General features: G+C 34.8%; 1 long non-coding RNA gene across 4 annotated transcripts in view; it reads right to left on the reverse strand.

Moving 5' to 3' along the window:
* Positions 1 to 328: 328 nt before the first annotated feature.
* LOC113834355 overlaps positions 329 to 25,284 on the reverse strand; it is a 100,284-nt gene continuing 75,328 nt past the window's right edge. Inside the window, exons 3-5 of one of the 4 annotated variants that reach the window (XR_003482832.2) lie at positions 23,075 to 23,130; positions 8,916 to 8,941; positions 329 to 2,214 (exon numbers count right to left, since the gene is read on the reverse strand). This is a non-coding gene — a long non-coding RNA (uncharacterized LOC113834355). Of the gene's footprint in view, positions 2,215 to 8,377; positions 8,431 to 8,915; positions 8,942 to 23,074; positions 23,131 to 25,284 lie in introns of those variants that run through there. The other 3 variants (XR_003482834.2, XR_003482833.2, XR_003482831.2) reach the window with 3 other exon arrangements.

Raw genomic sequence — 25,284 nt, forward strand, 5'->3', positions numbered from 1 at the left:
TGAAACACTAAAACAATAATTAAGTTAATAGAATTAGCAAATATACATATATATATATATATATTATATATATATATATATATATAGTTAGCCAATTTCTAACTCACAATTTTTATAAAATTTATTCAATTTTAATTTAAATGCATAGGCCAAATGAGGGCTCAGGTATCCTGGAGTTAGAGTCTCAGAGTGAAAAATGCCTTCTGGTTCATGAAACAAAATCATACATATCTGTGTATAAGCAAGTGTTTCTGGATCCTTCAGGGGAGGGGGTGAGAAGTCATGGAAGTTAATGACACACACTCCAGGAGTCAGATGAAAGGAAAAACAATAGACTCATTTATTTAGCAATGGGGAGAACCTTATATACCCTGCCAGCACCCAGGTGTTCCAATGAGTTGACATCACAGGGTTGCCCTTCATTTGCCAGGCACAATCAAGACTTCTGACAGCACCAGACAGACTCTAGATTGGCTCCTCTTGGTCTGGTAGGCCTTACCTTCCCAGAAGCAAGGGAAATCCATTTTTACCTGTGTATTTAAACAAATGAAAATGCAAATGTAACCATTGATTCTATTGTATGGATACACATAATCAATGAATTTACTAGTTACCATATTGAAAACAAAGGGAAATATTAGTTTAGAACTACATCATGATACTGTCTGTTTTCAAACCCTGAAAGCTGAACCAGCCAGATCAATATTAGAAGACAGACAACATTCATCAGTCCCATCAACCTCATTCAAACATCTAACAAATCATTCTATGACTGGAATTTACTTGAAAATTTCTAAAATAATGTTTGACCAGGTATGCACCTGAGTAGGAGGGACCCAGAAATGCTTCCCAGTCAACTCAGCCAAGTAAGAGAGACCCGAGTGCTAACCTTCCTCCTTCTTAAAGCCCTACTACATAACTCTGACCATGCACAAGTGGGAGTGGTCAACAGTACCTCTATTCAGGGTTTCTCCCTATAATTCCCTTTAGTCTAAAGAGGATTTAAACTTGAGATATAACTAAATTGTATTCAAAACATCTTAACATAAGTAAAATCATACATCAGATTAAGTAGAGAGGAGACTATACAGAATAAGACGATGTGTGACAAATTATACATAAGTTACATCATACAAGGATCTATAACAGTGTAAGTTATCTATAATTAACAATCATAAAGGTGAATTATAAGAAGATATAATAATCTACTTATATCACATCCTGACTATATATATTCCATTTAAACTCTAAAGTCATCTGAAAGAGATGCCCAAGACTGAACTCCTCCTTCCAAACCCAACTCTAAACAATAGGAAACTAGCCCTAACTAGTTGTACATTATCCTTTGTATCAACAGTAGGGAAGGGGGGTATAGTATTCTCTGAGTTAGTTCCTGCTGAAATGGGATGACTATAGCAGTGGTCCTGTAGGAAGAAAATGTTAGAGCAGTCAAAGTCTTGAGTAGATTATATGGAACACATGTCTGTGTTAAGTGGGAGATGCTTGATTGAAGGTCTAGGTCAAAGTCCTTATCCTGATTGAAGTCCTCATGTTGATTGAAGTGAGTACCTGAAGCTCTGGCCAGAGTGTAACTAGAACATGCACCATCTTAGCTCGCTGTGTTGGAATTGATATAGTCCAAATGGAGTTTAGAGTGGTGATTGTCAGTTCAAAAGAACCAAGTTGGATCCAGTGGTCTCAATGAGGTGGGGCCCATTTTCTTAACAGAGAGTTCAGATTGTTGTTAGGAAGTTCTTTATTCACTGTGGGGAACTTAAGCATTATTGTCAGCAGAAAAATTTTAGCTTTTATCTGTATGTATACAGGGAAAGGCTACAATAGGGAAAATAATAATTATGGAGGAATTTATACTTTCAGAGAAAGAAGCAAGAATAGACAAATGGCAATCCCCATTTTTTTTTCTTATTTTGTATTACATCAATTGGCTTCTTGATATAGTACAGAAACTCTGAATTTTATTTTAGAAACATGCTTGGATTTAGAGCAGTAAGGCCAAATCCAAATCTAATGCCAGTTTTGGTTTACTTGAACAGGGACTAGGAAATAAAGAGAAATAGAGTTCTCTGAGAGACAGCTCTAGAGTTTACCACATGGCACATTCCTTTTGTTTGATGGTTCTTTTTGGATAGCTATCCTCTCTTCTTTAAGTATCCACACATGAAGTGTCTATTTGCTTTCTGGAGATGAGTTTTCCTGTGAAGATAAAAACAAATCACTTCCCTTTCCTTTGTGAAGTTTCTATACAGTTTGTGAGATACACCTAGTCATTTCTGCTCATTGAGAGATTTTCCTTGTTCAACTTGAATATTGATCAACTTTGATGGTATCCAAAGCTTTCCTTCTCCTGTGGAAACTAAGGCAAAACCCCTTCCCCAAGGTAACACATGTCCTGGTTTCCATACAGAGGTCAATACCTCTTTGAAGTATACCGGCTAATTTAGTTCAGAAGTTTTATCTGTAGTCCAGTGTCTTTCTGCAACTGTTTGTCTTTTCTTATTAGCATTAAGAAAATTTACTGTTGAAACAACTTGTAAGTTTCAGGGAGATGAATTGGATACAAACAAACAGGTCAGATTCACTCCAATTATTCAATCTTTCCCTGGTCCCAGGACTCCCTTCCCTCATGTTGGGACACCTCTGGAACCCCTCCCTCATCTTACAATCTTCCCCTCAAGTGACAGGACCTAAGAAAATTTTTTTTTCTAAACTTAGCCTTGTCCTCTGCTCTGCCAACATCTTGCCCAGGTCTAAGAGGCACCATAGAGTTCCATACAGCCTGGATTTCAATGAAACAACCAGCTACCCCAGGATGTGGCAGCACCCCAACATTCTCAGGTCCCCCAAAGATGGTCAACAGCCCCATATCAGCAGGAAGCAGTCTTGAGAATTCGATGCCTTTATTCCTTAATCTGCCATGTCTAACACTCCACTATTTTAAATAAGTAAAGGTGGGATTGAAAGGTTCAGGCACTATGTTGACCTTCCCATGTTAACTGGCAGAACAGGCAGTACCCTGTCAGCCCAGGGTTCCATGGGAACTAAGTCTGCATGCAGGTGCAGATGAGCCCTTTAAAAGACAGACCCCTACCCATTTACTCTCTCTCTCTCTCTCTCTCTCTCTCTCTCTCTCTCTCTCTCTCTTTCTCTCTCTGTCTCTCTCCTCTTCTCTGTCTGCTTCTGCTTCTCTTTTCTCTCCCTCTCTATGGCGACCAGCCATGGCTGTCAGCCATTAACCATGTTCCTCTTCTCTCTTATCTCCCTACTCTGCCAGGCCAATAATAAACTGGTTAATATGTCTAAAAAAAGAAAGTTTATTGTTAATAAAGCATTAAGTAACCTGTTTGGGGGTTTTTGTTCCCCCTGTCTGTTTACAGGGCATTTCTTTCAGTGTTTGATTAGATCTCTTTACCACTGCTTGTGCAGTGGGATTGTGTGGTATACCGTTTAAGTGCTTTATGTTATAATACTGGAAAAGTTGTCCCAATTTGGTGTAGACATATGCTGGAACATTGTAAGTTTTTATTTGTGCACATATACCTGTAATGACTATTAATTCTAACAAGTGTATTATAATAGAATTGGCCTTTGCAGAGCTAAGAGCAGTAGCCCATTGAAACCCTAAAAATGTGTCTATAGTATGATGCACATATTTAAAATTCCAAATTCTGGAAAGTGAAAGACATCCATTTGCCAGACCTTATTTCTCCAAATGCCCTTAGGATTACAGCCTGCTGGAAATGGAGCTCGATTATAGAATTAACAGGTAGGACAGTTCTGCATTATCTTTTTGGCTTGTTGCCAAGTGATGGAGAAATCCTTTTTTTAAACATTTGTTATTTACAAGGTGTTTCTTATGAAATTCTGAGGCTTCTAGCATGCTTCCTATTAATACACAATCAATCTCATCATTGCCTTGTGCTCGTGGGCCTGGCAGACCGATATGGAATCTGATGTGTGTTATATATATTGGATAACATTCCTAATTGTTTCTTGTAATTGTGCAAACAGTGAAGTTAATTCTGTATAATCAGGAATGAATTCAGCAATCTCAATGTGTAAAATGACTCTGCATATTGAGAATCAGTAACTATATTGAGAGGCTCTGTAAAATCCACAAGTACTATAAGAACTACATATAATTCTGTCTTCTCTACAGAGTTATACAGACTTTGAACTACTTTACTTATCTCTCCTGACCTATATCCTGCCTTACCTAATTTGTTGGCATCAATGTAGAAGGTATGGACTCCAGAAATAGGTGTTTTTCTTACAGTACGTGGAAGGATCCAGATTGTCTTTTTATGAATTTAATTCTATCAGTTTTGGGATAATTGTTGCTAATTGTTCCCAAAAAGTTAGTACAAGCTGTCTGTCAGTATTCATTGTCATTCCATAAGGAGGAAATTTCCTCATTAGTTAAAGGTACTATAATTTCTGTTGTGGGGTCCCTTTCAAGTCAGTTGATGAAGTCCTAATTTGCCTTTTAGAAACAAATCAGAAATCTTTTTCTATGTTTGTCTTTAACTTTTTATTCTGTTTATGTGGCAGAAATACCCATTCTAATATAACATAATCCCTCTGCATCAGAATCCTTGAAGGGTATTCTCTGGATGGTAAAATAAGGAGAATACAGTCTAAATAAGGGTCCACACAGTCTACATGTGCATCGATTATTCTGTTTTCTACCAATTATAATTCTTTTTCTGCTTCAGCTGATAATATTCGTGGACTGTTTAAGTGCTTGTCTCCTTTAAGGTCAATTTTTAAATGCTTTAAGTTACGTCCTTCTACTCCAATTATTGTCTGTATTTGAGAAATTTCCCCTAGAAATTTCTGCAGGTCATTAAGAGTTTGATAAGAATCTCTTCTAATTTGTACTTTTTGTGTCCAGATTTTATTAATAGAATCTCCTCTTTGTATCTTTTCTGGGGCAATCTGTAATCTCCAACGAGGTAACTTCCTTTAATGTGTCAAACATCCATTCTGATATCATGTGGGAGACTGGAGTTCAATTCCCCAACAGGGAGCTAGTGACCAGTTTTGCACATGAGCAGGATAAATCCAGAAATGCTTCCCAGTCAGCTCAGCCAAGCAAGAGAGACCCACATACTCACCTCCCTCCTTCTTAAACCCCTGTTACATAACTGTGAACGTGCCCAAGCAGGCATAATCAGTGGTACTTCTAATCAGGGTCTCTCCCTACAAATATTTATCCATCTATAAATGTAGTTATTTGGGGAGAAATTTTGTCATGAAAAACATACATTGAAGAATTATTCATCCTGAATTCATGTATCAAGTTATCTTCTGAAAGGTAGCCACTATCCACATCAACCTAAAACTGTGTGCGTTTACACTTCAGATATCTGTTGTATATTTCATATCAATTCTATCTCATTTAATATAACATTAGAAAACTCATTTATATCAAGTATTGATCTGTTTGTAAAGTTTCCTTTCTGCCCTATATATTTTTTTATTTTATAATTGTAATCAGAGCAATTTTAAATTAGAAACAATCTTATTTTACATGTCAATCCCAGTTCCCTTTTCCTCCCTTCCTCCCCTGCCCCCCCCCCACTTATCCCCTATCCCATCCCCTTTCTGTTGCCCAAGGAGGGTGCAGCCTTCCATGGAAGATCTACAAAGTCTTTCATATCATTTGGATCAGGGCCTAGACCCTCCCCCATTTGTATAGGCTGAGAGAATATTCCTCTATGTGGAGTGGGTTCCCAAAGTCAATTTGTGTACTAGAGATAAATACTGATCCACTACCAAAGACCCCATACATTGCCCAGACCTCCAAACTAACATCCTCATTCAGAGGGTCTGGAACACTCCTCTGTTGGTTTCTCATCTATCAGTTTGGGGTCCATGAGCTCCCCCTTGTTCAGGTCAGCTGTTTCTGTGGTTTTCTCCAGCCTGGTGTTAACCCCTTTCCATCTCACTCCTCCCTCTCTGCAATTGGATTCCTAGTTCACCTCACAGTTTAGCTGTGGTTGTCTGCTTATGCTTCCAGCAGCTGCTGGATAAAGGCTCTAGGATGGCATATAAGGTAGTCATCAATCTCATTATTGGAGAAGAGCATTTAAAGTAGCCTCTTGACTATTGTTTACATTGTTAGTTGGTGTCATACTTGTAGATCTTTGGATATATCCCTGGTGCCAGAATTTTCTTTAAACCTATAATGTCTCCCTCTATTATGGTATCTCTTTTCCTGCTCTCCTCTATTCTTCCCATGACTAGATCTTCCTGCTCCCTCATGTCCTCCTCTCCCCTCCTCTTCTCCCCTTCTCTTTCTTCTATCTCCCGCTCCCCTCCCCTCATGCTCCAGATTAGCGCAGGAGGTCTAGTCCCTTTTCCCTTCTCTGGGGGACTATGTATATCTCTCTTAGGGTCCTCTATGTCTCCTAGTTTCTCTGATAGTATGGACTGTATGGCTTATAACAGTTTATTCTTAATGGTACTTATAATATTAATATGGATGCAAAAATTATTTTAAGGGTCCTATAACCTGAAACTTAGTATTTTTCTAATTAGAAAATACTGTAATAAATATCCCAAAACAAATAATGACGCAGCTTGGCAAATACACAGTGTTGATATAATTTCTTGCCATTCAACTTAAGGTCTGAGCCATGGAATATAAATATTTTTAATTTAGAGCATTTTCTACATTTTTCTTGAGAAAACATTCATACTATTAGTATTTTTTCATCCACTTAATGTATTCAGATGAATTTGATGTAATTCAGTCTATTATTTTTTAAAATATCCATATTACCTTTTTTACACTATTACCTTTTAATATCTCTGTCATCTTAAAAATACTTGCATATTATGTGATGTCCCATCAATTGTATACAATTTAGAGATCCACAAGTGATAGAAATCAATATTCAACTTTAGATACATAAATTTAAAAATTGGTTTTGAGGCCATTTTAAGGAATATTATAAAAAACTGAAGGTCAACTTTGACTCTTAAATCAGTTTGTTGCTTATACAAGATGCCACTCTCTTCACAAATTTTAATATTTTCATAATAACTTCAATTCAAAGGAATGTGCTATGGTTAAATTTCAATTGACCTTCAGGATTCTGAGAGAATGCAGGTTTACCTGTAGCAGATTTGCTCACATGAGTGGCTTTCGGGTTGTAAAGGACTCAATTTATTTCAGACCCTTAATTTCCCATAATACTACAGAAAAGAGCAGTGCCAAAAGAAATCAATGCCAACTTATCCCTCGCTGAATATCAGCAAACACGGTGTCACAAAACCTATGTGAAGAAATGGAGTATGGATTTTCTGCTGACATTTGTAAAGTGTTTGTGTCAAAGTATTTTTCTAATACAGAAAAGGTTATAGCTTAGCAAATCAAAGCACATGTTTCTTTTAAACTGAGATGTTGGTTATGTTGATTAATTTTAATGGGCCTTCCTGTTTATAAAAATACTAACCTAAGAATATCTGATCAGAATTACTGTTTGAATTATTCATTATATACATGGAAATTAATTTATTACAAATACAACAAAAGGAACTTTTTAGATTTGTAGATTTATCTATGCTAGGTACAAAATTATAAGTAAACTTAAATTATGTTTATTTGTATCATATTAATAACAGCAAAACACAAATAAATTTTAAATGTATTACAGTTATTATTAATGGCATAAAACAATGATTTTATACTATTAATTTCTTCAGAACATTTGAGAATCTATAAGTAATGAATCATTATTAATTAACATAATCAACTTTTAGCAGCAGGACTCATGGGTTCTTGACCATAACTGAAGTTCTGGGGCAAGAGTAGTATGAATTCTAAAGAAGGTATTAATAAATATATTAGTGAAGAAAGTAGTAAAAAGTAAAAGTTTACTGTGAAAATGGTAGAAAAATGGCAAGCACTGAGACATTTTGGCTTCAGCAAGTGAATTCAGGAAGTTGCACTTAAATATCTATTCACATATACACTCACACACCAATGCCAATTAAAGAATAAGAGACCATTAATTACTTGCCCTCCTCTATTCTTCTCCTGTCTCAGTCATCCTGTTCTTTCCAGTTGTCCTTCCCCCTCCCTTTCTCCCCTTTACTCCTTTCCACCTCCCCCAGGCCATGCTCCCAATTTGCTCAGGGGTTATTTCCACATCCCCTGCTTCAGGGGACCATGCATTGTTCTCTTGGGGTCCTCCTTGTTTCCTAGTTTATCTGGGTGTGGATTGTAGGCTGGCAATCCTTTGTTCTATGTCTAATATTCATATATGAGTGAATACACGCCCTGCTTGTGATTGGGCTACCTCACTCAGGATGATTTCTTCCAGTTCCATCCATTTATCGTTGAATTTCAAGATTTCATTGCTTTTTTCTTGTGAAACATTGAGCCATACTCCTGGAATTCAGCTGTGGAGAGGGAGGAGGGATGAGCAAAGGGGCCAAGATGGTGCTGCAGAAACCCGAAGAAGAAACACTTTACTCGACCTAGTGAGAATATGGAGGCCCAAGTCATAAAGTTGGGGAAGCAGCATTGGACTGAAGCAAGCCCTCTGAATGTGGGTGTGAAATAGGGGGCCAGGGCAGTCGATGGGATTTCTAACAGTGGAGCTAATCTTTATCCCTGAAGCATAAATGGACTTTGGCAACCCATTCCCAATGGAGGGATACTATTGATGCCCAGATATAGCAAGTAGGGCCTAGGCCCTCCAGCAAATGATGTGACAGACTTCAATGGTCCCCTGTGGAGGACCTTGGAGAGTGGATGGGGGTGAGTTGTGGTATCAGTGGGGAGCATGTGAGGATGGGAGGGCAAGGAAATGGGGGAATTTATATATAAATAAAAGTGCTTCTAAAAAAGAGGGAGTGCAACAATAACTTTTTCTACCACCTACCTGAGTTTGACCACCATGATAGGACCCTGAAATAACACACAGAGATTAATGTTAGATACAATGCTGCTGGCCAATTACTAGGATTGCTTATTTGCTAGCTCTGTCTTAAGTATCAACCATAAACATTAATATATATATTTGATAAATACTTATCTAGGATGCCACCAGCATTTGTCCTTCTTCCCAGGATCACATGGCAGCTCTCCTCTTTACTATATTTCCCAGAATCATCCTCGATTCCTAGCCCCACCTCTCTTGCTTCCCTATTGGCCAATAGTGCTTTATTTATCAAACAATAAGACAAACATATGCACAGAAGGACTTCCCCATCAAGGGAAACTATTAATTTTAAAGGAAACAAGGGCAGCATGGGAAGGGTTTGAGAGAGGATATGGATACAATTACATTTTAACTAAATAAAAACAATAAAATAAAAAGTAGCTACAAGGCACAAAATAAACACATTTGAAAGTTCATGCTGATATTAAGAATAAACAAAAAGTGTTGAATGGAAGACATTATCTCTTTCAATGGAATATCAACTGATAAAACAAAAAGATAAAAATAAGTATAATATAGCATCAGATAACAAAACACAAAATGTCATTCAGGCAAGTTTTGGCGTAAGTTATCATTAGTCATCTTTTCCAATAGTATCTTTTTATATCCTTAGGATGTACTGGTGTTGTTAAGTTTAGAAAGCTATCAAGTATGTTAAGCTCAAAACTGACAACTTCAAAGCATAACATAAAAATTTTCTGAGCTTAAAATCTGTATTTACTATCTATTAAATTTCATGCCTTCTTTATCATCAATAAGGAATGTTTTATGGACACATAATTTAAATAGGTATTTATTGTGTAATAATTTTAATTTGCATTAGAACTTACATTTGCAGATTGTATACATGATTTTACAAGGTCATAAGTGATTTAAATATTTTAAAATTATTTGTTCATTGCTAAAAATTAAAAAAGAATCTTTATGTATTGTATATGATTATATTCATTACTGGCATCTTAAAAATCAGATAGTTATGATGATGAATGATCTAGATACAATTGGCATCTATCTTTAAGACTGGACTTCATTGAGTACTAAGATTTATTGAGAACCATCACTGCTGCCATAGCTTTTGTGCACATGGAACATTACTCATTCATTTTGTTAGCCTGAAGTAATATGGAATATAATTTATCAGGACATCAAAATAATAGGTTTTACTTCATTTCCTCACTTCTATAAGGACACGCACAATAGACTCTACTGCTATACATGCACTCTATTATGGCTAATTGAAAATAGATGGTACAATTAACCTGCTTCTTGGGAAAACACATTAACACTTAATGTAAAAGTCTAATCACAATAAAAAAGAGACTCACATTGGAAAAGAATGTGGTGAATAATTCAAAATCATCTGATTTTCACTTACAAAGTAAATTAGAAGATAAAGTTAATCTAACACCCCCCTAAAGCAGCAATTAGACCATTTGCTGTCCTAATCTTTGCTTTCTTCATCAAATGTATTCCATTCTAGAAGTTTCCACAGATGATTTAACACAACCACTCTCGGTATCCAGAGGCAACGTGGCAGAACTGAACAGGTGGCCATGGAACAAATAAGTCGTTAAAAGATCCGTTAGGAAACAAATTGCAAAAGGTGAAAATTAATATGCAAATTCTCCCTTAAAAACCTAATTTGAGAGTTTTACCTTTACTGATTCCTTTAAGGCAGTTATTTGCAATGTTTTGATTCAATAAACTCTTTTAAAATATAGAAAATATTTTATTTTACATTAAAAAAATATACGGAGAGGAGAATATCAAAATCCACAAATGTAGTTCTATCAGACAAGTTTCAATATTTTAAGGGCTTTTAAATATTTCTAACAAATAAAATTTTTGTTAAAATACAGCATTATTTAAGCCAGTTGAAATTGATGTTTGTGATCAATCTTCCCTTTGAAGCTTACACTTAGCATCATTAATACATCTTTATATTATTTTCTATAAAAGCTGGTCTTTACTCTAGATTTCGCATTAACGGTAACTGCAGTACTACAGACAAATCAATAAAAATCCAGTCTAAGACGTTCTTTACTTGAGGTGTAATTAAATTTTGAAATATACTGGTTGTTATTGTTTTGTTATTTTGTTTTTGAAGACATGGTCTATCTGTGTAGATCTATCTGTGGGATAGCAACCCACTCTGTACACCCTGCTGGCTTTAAACTGCTGTCTCCCAAGTGATGGAATTAAAGGGGTGTACCAACATTGCCCTGTCAAAATACATTGCCTTAAAGTAAAAATAATATTACAAAATTAAATTCAGCCAGAATGTGTACTGAATAATTTTGACTTATATATAGGAAAAAGAATATGTACTCATGGAAATCTCAATGCTCTGATCACCCAAATATGTTCTGAACAATGATAATGCCAGATAGCATCCCAATATTTAAGGGAGAAATTGCATAACTCCTTATCCAGATTAGGGAATATAATATAATATAAATAATTAGTATCTACTAAAAATGGGATAATTAGACTTCCCTAGCAATGAGTCCCCTAATTGGTTAGCTGATGCTGAGTGGTGAACCCTAAAAACATATACATGCAAACAATAGTAAGTGGACTCACCAGGGTGTTCATACACTTATATATGTAAACAGTTAACAAGAATAATTTAAAAAATAAAAAATGGGAACATAAGATGAAGGGTAGACCTGGGAGCAGTTAGGAGGATGAGTTGGCTAGAGTGTGAATATGATCAAAATACATTGTATATAATTCCGACAGGATTACATTACATTAAGATAATAGTATGTATGTATTGTTTGTATATTGTGTAATATTATGAATATATTATGTATAATGTAATAAACATATTTTATTAAGATAAAATATTCTATTTATTTTTAAAAATTACAAAATAGATTGCATGTGGGTTGAAAAGGGACATTATTTGTTGTGACAAGAGAAAAAGTACCATCATTATTTTTAAACCTTGAGATAATTTTTCCCTTATATTGTTTAGAAATAATCACTTTAAATATCAATCCTTCCATTCCCTCTCCCTCCCATCTTCCAATGCCCCCTTCAAACCCCCAACCTACTACCCATTATGTGATGAGTGATAATAACATATCTTCAAACTGTTCAATATGATCATGTTTACTTAAAGGCAACCACCATGATCTAATTAACATACCAATCACTATCCCCAGAACCTGTATCATAGATGAAATTTTATGGCATTTATCAATACCTCCCATTCTACTTCTAACCTAAGCCCTAAGAAAATAACATTCTACCCTTAATTTAAATACAATTAACTTTCAAACTTTAATCCAACTGGAAGTTTTCACAGCTTATTCAAGTAACCATCAAGTCTGATTTTAAGCTCTTTCTACATGTTACTACCATTTATAGACCATTTAGGCATATAATTAATGTATTATCAATCAATCACACTGTTACTGTTTTTTAAATGTCTTTCTTTAAACGTCAGAGAATGTCATATCAATGCAAAGAAGATTGGGGACACTTTCTGGGCTTCTCCATCCCTTTATATAGGGTTTCTTTTTCTTTATTTACATTAGAAACAAGCTTGTTTTCATGTCAATTCCAGTTTACTCTCCCTCCCTTTCTCCCCTGGCCCCCGTCAACACCCTATCCCATCCCCTTTCTGCTCCCCAGGGAGGATAAGGTCTTCTATGTGGAATCTTCAAAGTCTGTCATATCATTTGGATCATGGCCTAGGCCCTCTCCCATGGGTCTAGGCTGAGAGAGTATCCCTCTATGTGGAGAGGGCTCCTAAAGTACATGTGTACACGAGCAATAAATATTGATCCACTATCAGAGGGCCCACAGAGTGCCCACAACTCCAAACTGGCATCCAGGTTAAGGTGTCTGGATCAGTCCTATGCTGGTTTCCCAGCTATCAATCTGGGGTCCATGAGCTCCCCCTTGTTCAGGTCAGCTGTTTCTGTGGGTTTCTCCAGCCTAGTCTTGACCCCTTTGCTCATCACTCTTCCCTCTCTGCAACTGGGTTCCAGGAATTCAGCTTAGTTTTAGTTGTGGCTGCCCTTCTCTGATAATGAGACTGATGACTAACTTATATGCCATCCTAGAACCTTCATCCAGTAGCTGATTGAAGCAGAAGCAGACATCCACAGCTAAACACGGAGCTGACCTCCTGAGATAATTTTTCTTTAAAGATGAAATTTCAAGATTGTCTATTCTGGGGTGAATGTCATATATTATGCTGAAATGGATGTGATTTCGTCATGAAATTGGAGAAGGGAGAGGTAACTTTTAAAAATGTTGCCTTCAAATATCTTGTAAATATGAGACATAAGATAGGTTTTCATAAAAACACAATACCAACTAAAATATTTTAATAATAATACACTAAGCTCTAACAATATTAGAGGAGAAGTTGGTAGTTATAGATTCAATTGTAATCTTGGAAACATTAACTTCAAAAATGAGTAGACTCACTAGTGTACCTTTTCGGTTATAGCTAATGACATAAATTTTAGAAACTAAGTAATTAGAGTGCCTGGAGTTCCCATTCTATTGTTATCACTCTTTACTTAAATGTACTTCAGTAAGGAAAACCAAGAGCAGTGTCAATAATTTCTGAAGCATCCAAGACCTGAAGATGAATACTCAATCTCTCCCTATCATTGACTTTGGCTATTCCTGAGAATGCTTGATGGTATCTAAATTGTGTTCCATGGCTTTATATAGACTAAATTAAGTTAAAACATAAAATAGCTGATATATATATATATATATATATATATAATATATATATATATATTAAAAATTAAAACATTTCTTAAAGACTACATAGTCTGCTGCATACTTTAATGTTCTAGGATTAGCTATCAAGTTTGATCTGCTAAAACAGATTACAACAAAATGCCAAATCTCTTCTATACATGTTAACATCATGGCAATGTCACACTGCAACCAATACATGTGTCCAGTTATATACATGCATAAATTGTATTGTTTGTGAAAATTCTATAACTGCACTTATGAACAATAGGACCTATTTGAAAATTATTCATATTTTCTATTATGATGTTCACTTAAAAGACTCTATCTACAGAAGAAAAGTTCAGACTATGTAATTCTACTTAAATAAACCAAAAGACTCATGTATTTTGAATGAATAGTCACCAGGAAATGGCACTATTTTGAAGGATTAGAAGGATTAAATAGAATATCTGTCTTTGCTGAAGAAAGTGTATCAATAAGCATGAGTTTTGAGGTTTCAAAATTCAAGTCAGACCCAGTCTCCCCCTCTCTCTGACTCTGTCTCTGTCTCTGTCTCTCTCTCTTCTCTCTCTCTCTCTCTCTCTCTCTCTCTCTCTCTCTCTCTCTCTGTCTGTCTCTTCATATCCCCATCTCTCATTTTATCTCTTTTTAACTTGTAGATCAATATGTAACTCTCAGGTACTGCTCCAGTGCAACCCATGGTACCATGCTGTCTGCTATGATGGTAATGTACTAAGCCTCCGAAATTGTAAGCAAACTCCAATTACTTTTTCTTTCATAAGAATTTCCTTGGTCACACTGTTTCTTCATAGCAATTGAAAAGTGAGTAAGATCAACTACCTTAATCACCATAATTTCTTCTAGCTCCATCCATTACCTTGTGAATTTTATAATTTAATTTTTATATTAATAGTGAATCATGATGGTTGAGTGGTCTAAGTTGCTGCACTCAGTAGATGGATAAAAAATACAGTTTTAAACTGTTAGCATTATACAGATATTGAATCTATAGGTTAATCTCCTTAATATATGTTGATGCAAAATTGCTTAGCAGAAAAAAATGAAAATTAATTAAAGAAATGGTCAAATATATCATTCACTATAAACAACTTGGAATTATTCTTTGAATGCTAGGTTGTTCCACCTTATGTAAATCAGTTGATACAATATATAAGTAAAACAGAAGACAGAAGGACAATTTCAGATGCAGAAAAGTAGATAAATTTAATATTTGTTCACAAATTAATCACTGAACCAATCAGGAATGTGGGATTACAATCACAATAGTAAATGCTACAAACAATAATCCCACATACACCATCTAACTAAGAAGCAAAATTTTAAGATATTGCTACAAATAGCAGAATCAAGAGAAGGGTATCTGTTCTCCCTTTGTTATTTAATATTAAAACATGTCTTGGTCTGCAGCAAGTTGACAGAAGAAGAAATGAAATTAAATTGGAGGATGACAAATGACCCATGTTTTAAGATCAGTTTCTTAGCCCGGCTTGATGTTTAATCCCGGTACTCAAGAGATAGACAGGAGGATCTCTGTGAGTTCAAGGCCAGGCTGATGCTTATCGGCCTGATATGAATACAAAGTGTGATACTGTCTGAAAAACACAGCAATAAGTTTCTTTATGTAGAAAAACCTATGAGCATCACCAAAAGACTTGTAATTTAAAGAATCAAATAAGGGGGCAAAATTAGAACAACAGCTAAAATGACATTTTTAAAAGTCAACAACAATGTGGACTTAGAAAAAAAATGTAAAATCATCCTACAATGAAAAGGCTCAATAAAACAATTTAGGAATATTTTCAGTTCAAGAAGTGAAAGAATAAGCCAGTGAAAATTACAGAACACAAGAAAAAATTAAAAAGACACTAAGAGGTCTATATATCTCTGCTGTTCCTGGAAGAGAAAAATTTGTATATCTAAAATATCCATTCTACTATAAATTCAAAACAATTGTCATCACAACACCAATTCCATTCTTTGAAGAACTATAAAGCACAATCCTAAAATGCATATGTAAGCAGCCAAAACAATTGTGAGCCAAAGGAGTAATGTTAAAAGCAATATAATACCCAACTTCCAGATATATCATAGAGGCATAATATTAACATAAACATAAGCCAATGGAAAAGAGTAGAGGAAAACATGAATCCATGCATCCACAGGCAACTGCCAATATACTCATGGTACAAAGGAAGGATTCTGTAATAAATTGTGCTAGAAAACCAAATTATTTTTTTTTAAAAAATCTAAAGCTTGACCACCTAACTTACTGTGCAAAAAATCAACTAAAAATGGATCAAATACCCTAATCTAAGACCTATAATTCTGAACTGAGTAGTGAAAAAAAGTAAGAGAAATAGTTTACAATATTTGTTTAGACAACTAGTTTCGAGAAAAGTCTCTAGAAATATATAGGAAACAAAAAAATGACAACTGTAATTACATTAAACTTAAATGTTTCTGCTCAGCAAATAAAACCATAAACAAAGGCAAAAGACAACAACCAGATTGGGAGAACACATTTGGCTTTCATTGGCCTGAGAAAAGAATACATAAAATACAGAATACATAAAACACTGAAAGAGTTATCAACAACATGACAAGTAATCAACTTTTAAAACAGAAAAAAAATAGCTCTCTATTCCACTCCAAAAGTCCAAATCCATTGTGCTAGTACCAAGATCTGCAACCCACCCACAGTCCATTTTTTTTCTGTGGATTCCACATACCAATCCCTTCTGCAATCCCTCCACAGATGTTTGAATGCATCTCACCTTCCAACACAAGCAATAATTCCCTATGAAACATCAGCTCAGCAGGTCAGAAAACCAGGTAACACACAGCCATTACATTGTCTGAAAATCTAGAGGGAAAACAGAAGAAAAGGAAAAAGTACCTACCCAATAAAATAAACCCACAAATCAGCATTTACACCTATATCAATCGCAAACCCAGATGCCTAGACAGGAGTGTAACAACATAATCAATAATAGCCAAGACAATACATCTCCGTTAGACCTGAGCCATCCTAACAGGCCCAGAATATTCCACCATAGCTGAAACACAAGAAAAATACCATGAAACCACCCACATAAATATGATAAAGTTTCTTAAAGAGGAAATTAATAAATCTTATTTAAAATGCCAGGGTAAAACATACAACTGCAAAAAATGAGTAAATCCATTTTTAAAGCTAGAAAAACACAAAAATTTGGACCTAAAGAAATCCAAGAAAAAACAGATAAAACAATTGAATAAAACTAATAGAACAGTATAAAACTTGAAAATAGAAATAGAAGCAATAAAGAAAATAAATTATGGAAATGAAAAATTTAGGAATTTGAACAGTAACTACAGAGGCAAGTTTCAACAGCAGAATAAAAGATCTGAAACAGAGAATCTCAGGTTTTGAAGATAATATAGAAGAAAAATCTACATCAGTCAAATAAGATGTTCAATCTAATATTTGTGACACAAAGCATCCAAGCATCCAGGAAATCTGGAACACTTTGAAAAGACCAAAATTAAGAATAATATGAAAAGAAGAAGAAGAAGAAGAAGAAGAAGAAGAAGAAGAAGAAGAAGAAGAAGAGGAGGAGGAGGAGGAGGAGGAGGAGGAGGAGAAGAAGAAGAAGAAGAAGAAGAAGAAGAAGAAGAAGAAGAAGAAGAAGAAGAAGAAGAAGAAGAAGAAGAAGAGGAAGAAGAAGAAGAAGAAGAAGAAGACGACGAATCCAAGCTCAAGGACCAAAAATATTTTTAATAAAATCAAAGAAGAAAATCATCCTAACATAAAGGGATGTCTATAAGTGTACAAAAACTATACAGAGCAGCAAATAGAATATAAAAAAATTACCTTTTCACATAATAATCATAATACTAAACAAGCAAAACAGAAAGAATATTAAAAGTTTCAAGAGAAAAATACCAAGTAACATAGAAAGGCAGACATATTAGAATTATACATGACTTCTCAAAGGAGACTCAAAAGGCTGGAAGGGTCTAGAAAGATATGACACAGACTCTAAAGGCTGGAAGGGTCTAGAAAGATATGACACAGACTCTAAAAGGCCACAGATGCCATCACACACTGTATACTCAGCAAAATTTTCAAACACTAGTAGATGGAGGAAATAAGATAATGTCAAATTTAAACAATATCTATCTACAATCCCATACCTACAGAAGAATCTAGAAATAAAACTACAATCTAAGGTCGTTAATTACACCCATCCAAACACACTAAGTAAATAATTTCACATCACCAAAACAAAGAAAATGGAAATACACACACACACACACACACACACACACACACACACACACACACACAAACACACACTCCCACATACATACACACACAAACAGACAGACATCACTACAGCCACCAATAACAACAATAACAAAATGACAGGAATGAACAATCATTAGTCATTGATATCTCTCTATATCAATGGCCTCAATTACCCAATAAAATAACATAGACTTAAAGAATAAATGCAAAAATAGAATGAATCCTCATGCTACACCTGAGAAACACCTCAATATCAAGAATAGGAGTGACCCCAGAGCAATAGTTTTGAAAAAGTTGTTCCAAGTTAATGGATCCAAGAAACAACTTGGGTTAGCCATCTAAATATATATATATATATATATATATATATATATATATATATATATATAAAGTAGACTTCAAACCAAAACTAATAAAAAGAGAGGGAGGAGAGAATACTTCATACTCATCAAAGAAAAATCCACCAAGTTAATATTTCAACTCTTAACATCTATGCCCCAAAAATAAGTGTACCCAGTTTTGTAAAATAAACACCACTGCATTGCAGTAACTTGATGATCACAAACTGATAGTTGGAGACTTCTTCAATACTGAACAATCATCAGTGGTTAGGACACTTATCAAAAACTAAACACAGACACTGGAGATAACAGTATAAATCAAAAGGATCTAACAGATATTTAATTAAAATTGAAGTTAAACACCTTAAACACTTGTCCTCAGCACCTCACAGAATGTTTTCCTTAACAAATGCAGCACAATTGAAATAACTCCTTGTATCCTATTAGACTACCATATTTTAAAGCTGGATATTATTAACAAGAACTACAGAAACTTACAAACTTTTGGAAATTGAACAAATGACTACTGCGTGAAACATTAGTCAAGACACAAATGAAGAAAGAAATTAAAGACTTGCTAGAAATCAATGAAAATGAATGAACATTGCAATGCTCATGAGACACTATGAAAGCAGTGCCAAGAGGAAAGTTCATACCACTAAGCAGCTAAATAAAAAAAAAAAAGGAGTGATTTCATACTAGCAACCTAACAGCACTACAGAAACTTTAGAACAAAAGAAGTTAGCACACCCAAGATGTATTGATAGCAAGAAATAATCAAACTGAAGTCTGAAATTAATGAAATACAACTAAAGAGAACAATACAAACTATAATGAAACAAAGAGTTGGTTCTTGAGAAAATCAACAAGAAAGACAAATCCTTATCCAAGCTACCTCAAAGGAAGAGAGAGAATATTCAAATTAACAAAATTGGAAACAAAAAGAGGCGTAACCACAGATACTGAGGAAACCCAGGGAATCATAAAGATATGCTTTACAAAGCAGTACTCTACCAAACTGGAAAATGTGAAAGTATAACATGAATAAATAAATGGATAAGAGACTGATATTGAAATTTAAGCTTCAAGCTAAATATCAGAAAAGCAAAGCAATTGTCCATTATCTTCTTACCTCTACCTCAGGCTGTTCCTGTCTCCATAAGCTCTCCCCAAACATCAGACTGCAAACTTTTCTAAGTGTGCCTGGTGAATTAATGTCTCTACTGCGAGGTAGTTTCTATCTTATATACTTCCCCAATGTTGGGATTAAAGATGTGAGCTATAATTGTCTTTTAGACTGATTCACTTTTCTGTAGACCTGGGTGGCCTTGGTCTCACAGACCTCTGTCTATCTCTTAATCCTGAGTCCTAGGATTAAAGGTGTGTACCACGACCTCCTAGCTTCTGGCTGCTGGGATTAAAGGTACATATCACCACTGCCCGATCACTATAGCTTGAGACTGACTTTGCTTTTTAGAATCCTCAGTTAAATTTTAATAAATCATAAATAATATCTCACTACACTAAAAGGAATGGATAACTTTTTCAATAGGTACCACTTACCAAAGAAAATCAAGATCAGAAAAAGAATTTAAATAGACATAAAATTCTCATTAAAAGACTCCCCCAAAATGAAAGCTCAGGGCCAGATGGTTTTAGTATAGAATTCTACAGACTTCAAGTAAGAGTTAATGCTGATACTGCTCTCATGGGGAATGCCCTTCTGCATGCTGTGAATATATGTTTCTCTTATTGGTTGATGAATAAAGCTGTTTTGGTAAATGGACAGGCAGGATTTATCCAGGTGGGAAATCCAAACAGGGATAGAGAAAGATAGTAGATGGAGTCTAGGAGACACCATGTAGCTACTGGAAAGAATGCCTGGGTATTTTTTTAGTAAGATAAGGCCCATGCAGAGATACACAGATTAATATTTGTGGGTTAATAGTTAAGAGGTAGCTAGCCAATAAAAAGCCCGAGACAAGTTTATAATTAATATAAACCTTTGTGTGTTTATTTAGGATTAAATGATTATGGGACCAAGTGGGACAGGAATTTCTGTTTACATACCTCTACTATTCAACTTGTTACACAAAATAGTAACAGCAGGAACATTTACTAAACATTGTATGAGGCCATAGTCACCCTGATACCGAAGCCACATAAATACTCAACAAAGAAAGAAAACCATACACCAATTTCCCTTATGAACATAGATGTAAAAATTCTCAATAAAATACTTGCAAACTGAATTCAAGAACACATTGAAAATATCTTCCAATATGATCAAGAAGGCTTCATCCCATAGATGCAGGGATTGTTCAACATATAACACTGAATAAATGTAATATATCATATAGATAAACCAAAATAATAAAACCACAAGATCATTTCATTATATGCTCAAAATCCTTTGAAAGAAATCTGGCGCCCCTTCATGATAAAAGTCTTAGAGAGCTTTTAGCTAAAAAAGGGCATACCTAAACATAAGACAGAAAATTTCCAGCAAGACTATATTCAACATCAAATTAAATGGAGAGAAAATCAAAGCAATTGCACTAAAATCAGACACAAGACAAGGTTGTCCACTTTCTCCATTTCTATTCATTAGAGTACTTGAAGCTTTAATTAGAACAGTAGATCTCAACCTTCCTAATGCTGCAAACCTTTAATAGAGTTCTTCTTAATGCAACACTTTAATAAAGTTTCACTTGTGGTGGGGTCCCCGACTTTAAAATTACTTTATCACTATTTCATAACTGTAATTTTGTTACTGTTATGAATAATAAATATTTAATACAAAGGATATCTGATATGTGATGCATGTAAAAGGCCCATTTGACCCCAAAGGTCTGACCTACAGGTTGAGAACTGCTGAACTAGAACAATAAGACAACTGAAGGAGATTGAGTGTATGCAAATTGGAAAGAAAGAAATCAAAGCATTCTTATTTGCATATGATATAATAGTATACATAAGTGACTGGAAAAATTCAACTAGAGTATTCTCAAAGCTGAAAAATCTTTAAGTGAAGTGGTTGGCTACAAGACTAACTCAAAAAAAATCTGTAGCCCTCCTATGTAAAAATGATCATCAGACTGATAAAGAAGCTTAGGAAACAACACTTCACAGTAGCTTCAAATAACATAAATTATCTTGGTGTAACTGTAAACAAGCATGCAAAGACTTGAATGACAAAACCTTCAAGTCTTTGCAGAAAGTGAAGAAGGTATAAGAAGATGGAAAATCTCCCATGTTTACGGATCAGTAGGATTAACAGTAAAAATGTGTGATAAGGGTCTCAACTAGACATCCCTTACAGCCAGGCAAGGCTCTCAGTGATGCAACTGGTTTGCATTGAGTTGACTTTTTGGCTAAGTTGGTCCAATGGAAGTCCCCAAACAATCCCAGTCTACCTAGGGCAGAGGGTTGTTCTCATCATACTGAAAGCTTGGTCCCAATCGCCAAGGACAACATTCACACAGCTCAATGAATATAGAGAGATCAAGCTGATATCTGCATGGGGTCTTCAGCCTTAAGTTCTAGTCTCTTTTGTGTGTAAAGTACTATATAAACTCCTGAAAGAGAAAATTGGACACCAATACAACCACAAACCTTTTGACCTACAATCTGTCCTGCCCTCAAGATATGCTGGGACAATGGTAGCACAGAATTTGTGGGAATATCCAATCAGTTTCTTATTTAAGTTGAGGCCCACTCCATTAGAAGAAGCCCAGGCCAGACACTGCTTGGATGGCCAGCAACCAGAGACCCAATAGCCCACAGACCTAGGGTAGAATCAAACATGGTTGGTCTAAAGATAAAATTAATTTAAAGATATTCTGCTATACTCATAAATGACTGCTTTGTCCAGTTCTCATCACAGAGGCTTCCATAACAGAAAATGGGAGTTGATGAAGAGACCCACATCCAGACAGTATATGTAAAGAGAGTACAAACTGGCAGTCTCCATCTAGAGTACTCCCCTCCAAACTCAAGGAACACTTTAGAAGAAAGGTTGGATAGATTATAAGGAGTCATAGGAGATGGAGGACACCATGATAACAAGGCCCAGTGAATCAACTAAGCAGGACTCACAAAGACGAAGTGTTAAGCAAGGGATCTTCACCAAATCCTTTGCATGTATGTTGTGGCTGTTAGCTTAGTGTTTTGTTGGATGTATAACTGGGTGTTGGCAGGTGTGTCATTAACTTTTTTGCCTATTCTTTGGACTCTTTCCCTCATATTGTGTTGCCTTGTCCAGCCTTGGTGTGAGGGACTTTGCCTTAACTTATCCTATTTTGTCTTTTTTTTTTTTTTTTGGTTTGGTGTATTTATATTTGATGTCTGCTCCTTGCTAAAGGGTGACGGTATGGGGGTGGATTGGTAGGAAGGGGGACCTGAGGTAAGGTTCAAGGAGTGAAGGGAAGGAAAATGTGGTCAGGATGAGAGAAGAACCTTTCTCCAATATGAAGAGAGAGAGAGAGAGAGAGAAGAGAGAGAGAGAGAGAGAGAGAGAGAGAGAGAGAGAAGTGAAAAATATAGTGAGATCAAAGAAAAACTTCATGTGGTCAATAAATACATGAAAGTTTTAATATCAATGTCACCTAAATAAAATCAAAGCTGAAATAAACTATAATTTCACTATACTTAGGTTCACAAACAGAAAGAAATATAAGGTTGACACAGAAGTGGATAACAGGTATACTTACCGACGTGGTGGGGATATAAGTTAGTGTGAACTCTGTTGAAATCAGTGTAGTGGGTCCTGGAAAACAATTGAAATCATACTGCCACACACTTCAGCTGACAGGTTCCTAAGTATATAGCTAACAGACATGAGATCAGTATAAAAGAGTGACCTCTAATATTCATGTTCATTTCAGTGCACACTAGCTAAGCTATGGAAGTTAGATAGGTTCCCATGAACAAATGAAAGACAAAGATAATGTGATCCATATGGAAGACAGTATCATTTAGCCTCAGAAAAAAAATGAAATCCTACTATATGTAGAAAAGTGGGTAGAGTTGTAGTGCACCATATTAAGCAAAATAAACCAGACATATATGATTTCAAAACAAGAAAAGTAGTAAACGCTTCCTCACACATGTTGAAACTAAAACAATAATTGTCAAATAAAAGAATTGTGACTATGGACTGGAACTTCTTCTGCTATCTGGGGAAGAGAAGAAGAGGAAAGAAAAACCAGATGCCTAATTTGTACATTCATTGGAAATATCACAGTGAAACACCTATAGTATGCAAATTCTAACAACTTAATCATTTATTAAAATTAAAGAATAAAGTCATCTTAAAGCTGACTATATTCAAATGTATAATTTACAAAGGTAATTTCCATTTTCATAGTGTTCCAACAAATAATTAAGCATGAGAATATTACTGGGTTTTAGAAAAAAAAGTCAATTGGAAAAGCAAATTTCAAACACTATTAAAAAAGACTGGAAGATGACATAAAGAATATATTCCAAAGTATGCTGTTTCTTGTTTATCAAAATATATGCAATTTAAAACACTATTTTGATTGATATTTAAAATTAATTTATATAATTTAAGGTTTTTTAAAAGTTTAAACTTCTATAAAATGAGATATTACTAGTGTATCAACTCACCTGCAAGTATTTTAGATATGTAATTAAGGGTTTATTAATGTGCTAAAGGCATCAAGAACATTAGTCATCAATACGTATTGAATTTTATTTTATTTTGTATTCATTTGTGTATGTGTGTGTGTATGGACATCGGTGTGAAGGTAGTTATGGAGGACAGAAGGAACATTGATCTTGTAGATCTGGAGCTACAGTGCTTTTGAGCTGACAGACATGGTTGCTGGTCACATAACTCTAGTCCTTCCAAGAACAGCAAGCAATCTTAATTGTTTCTTCATCTTTCTGACTAAGATATAAAATTTAATAATGTAATATACACCAAATACTTAAGTGGTTTATGATTTATTAGCATATTTGCTAGAGCAAGTCATTCTCCAAATCCTAGGTGAATTGTTAGGTTTCCTAAAATCAGAGTCAGAGCAAATTCCTTTTAGTGTGGTTATTTGTGTTTTACAGATACCTAGATCATTGTTTCTCAAAAGTGAGTAATATGTCACATACTTTGAGAAAGAATCCCATGATTTGTGGAATAATAATCAAAATATTAACTTAGTTTCAATTTGGATTTTTCTTAGAAAAATATTATTATATTTTAATTTGATTTACAAAAAGTATATGTTGAGCAAAGAAATGTTATCTGCTGATGTTTTTTAGACAATTCCATGGTTTGTGGATTATTAATCATAAAAAATATATTAATAAATAAAACTGATAAGTACAAACAGATATGTATAACTTTGTTGAACTTAGAAATCTCCCACAAGCTCTTAAGTCAACTGTAATTTTAAAATAAAACATGTTTTCCAAAAAATTAGCATATATTATAAAATTCCTTATATTGATCCTTGTATGTTCTAGAATACTATAACATTATAAGCTAGGAATATATTAATGCATGAAGACATAATGAAGCCCTTTCTGTAGCACATAGTATGACCTGGCTATGTCATTTTTTGTAATACAAGGCATGATACATGCACATTTATATAGCAAAAACTTTTGCAGAAGATTAAAATGTAAATGCTCAATGGCAGTACACCAGGATAAAGGGTAGTCTTATGAGGGAAATATATTTGAAGTTTCCATTTAACTGCTAAAGACATTACGATCAACTTAACAGCATATTTTTGTTCTAAATAAGTTCTTTCTCTTGAATACATTAAAAAAATAAAATCTTATTAGAAAGACAAATTAGTTCCAAATTGTTTTGAGAGCTTTTCTCTGGTCACTTTCACAATGTCATATACACTTCACAATGCAATTTTCCAGCATATTCCTAAACTAAAGAAGATCC

The sequence above is a fragment of the Cricetulus griseus genome, chromosome 2 (assembly GCF_003668045.3).
Source record: "Cricetulus griseus strain 17A/GY chromosome 2, alternate assembly CriGri-PICRH-1.0, whole genome shotgun sequence".
Classification (NCBI taxonomy): Eukaryota; Metazoa; Chordata; class Mammalia; order Rodentia; family Cricetidae; genus Cricetulus; species Cricetulus griseus.